Raw genomic sequence first — 1,920 nt, forward strand, 5'->3', positions numbered from 1 at the left:
TTATTGATTTCGGTCGTTGCAAAAATGGAGGCATAACTGTAGATCCTCACGAAGTCGACACAACAAGTATCTTGCAAAAATTATAAACCGATATGTAGACAAGAATACGAGAAGACCAATCAAAAGAATTCGCGCAAGATATTGTACCAATCAGGCAAGATTGTCTTCATCGATGTTTGATTCGAGTTCTGTACACTGTTGGTCATAATCATGAGGCCAAAACACCGGTATCCGGAGCCTGCAATTATCAATTTTCGGATAAATGATGTTATCCGTACAATTGTAGGCTGTGTAACCTGCTACTTGAAGTACAGTACATTCAACCCTGTCCACCGCCGAGCGGGCTGCCAACCTTCAGCAACTCCTTGCACAAGGCGGCTCTGCCAACAGAGCATTGCAGGACGCCACATATGGATACCATGATGATCGAAGCACCCTGAGTCGAATCTGGAAGGGCACCCACGTGAACATGCATTAAAATCTTCCGAGGCGAGGATGTATGCTCTCCCAAAAAGCGTAGCACTGTTCGACGTTGAAAGCATGTATCCATTGCAGAAAGCTTTAGGGCGATTCCTAAGGCCAAACGAACCACGTTCTGATCGATTGCTAGGGTTCTCGCATTCAACGCTCGACGACAGTTTTCAAGGCATAGAAGAGTGTCATCAAACAGGTTTTGACTGACGCAAACCAAATCGTCCACATGCAATCGAGTCTAGTCTGTTTACACGTTCATTCGACAACTACGGATCACTACACGTTCGATAGCAACATTAACGTGTCGACGAGAAATGGTTCATCGCGACGAAGATCAAGCACACGTACGACCATGCACCGGGCGAGGAGCCTCCGCATCGTACATGTCGATCTAAACGATTAATCACCAAAGTGAAGTTCTTGTCCGCGGTTGCTCGTCCTAGGTAGGTGGGTCGATGAGACTCCCTTTACTCGACGGCAAAATTGGCCGTTGGCAATTACTGAAACAGATGCTGCACAGCGTACGTACAGTACGCGCCACATGAATAGACCTACCCTCTCTTCATGGGTCGTCCTTGACCCTGGTCATTTCTGTCGTTACTCTGTTGATTATAAAGGTTCAATATGACAGTACGAGCATGTCAGAATACAATTTGGGCAAAGCAAATGCAATACATATTTAGATTGCTGAGGTGTGTGGTGTGGCCTTGCGCCAGTAGAATAGACCGAATGCGCTATACAATGCAAAAACATGGCTAACGCACTACATTAGGGTGCTAATACTCTGTCTTGCCACCCTTGGCTTCTAACACAGCCATGCAGCGCCTTGGCATGGACTTGATGAGACTTTTGATGACCGAACGGCTAATTCCCGACCAAGCTGCTTTGATGGCAACAATGAGGTTCGGGACGGTAGTAAACTGGCGGCCGTTGGCGTAAACTAGACGCGCAAGGATTCCCCACAGATTTTGTATCGGGCTTAAATCGGGAGAAAGTGCAGGGTGATCGAAAAGAGTAACATTTTCGTCATTCAATAATGCCATTGAATACTTCGACTTATGAATAGATGCTCCATCTTACAAAAAAACAAAATCTTCGCCATAAAATTCACGAGCAAAAGGAAAAAGACAATTTCCCAACGTATCACAATATGATTAAGAGTTTTGATTCCCAGAAAGAAATGCCAATTCAGACAAACCAACAGAAGAAAACGCTCCCCAAACCATGACCCCACCTCCACCATTTCGACGCGTAAAAAACGTGTCTGGTTCCTTCCGTAAATCATGCCAATAGTATTTGAGGCCATCTGGCCCATGCAAGTTGAATCGCTTCTCGTCCGACCATATAATGTCGGACCAGGCAGGTGGCTCGGCCAGAGTTTTTTGGCATACGCCAAACGCTCTTTCTTGTGCCGTTTCAAGAGGAACGGCATGTGCTTTCGCTTGC

Source organism: Aphanomyces invadans (genome assembly GCF_000520115.1).
Source record: "Aphanomyces invadans strain NJM9701 unplaced genomic scaffold supercont1.7, whole genome shotgun sequence".
Lineage (NCBI taxonomy): Eukaryota > Oomycota > Saprolegniomycetes > Saprolegniales > Verrucalvaceae > Aphanomyces > Aphanomyces invadans.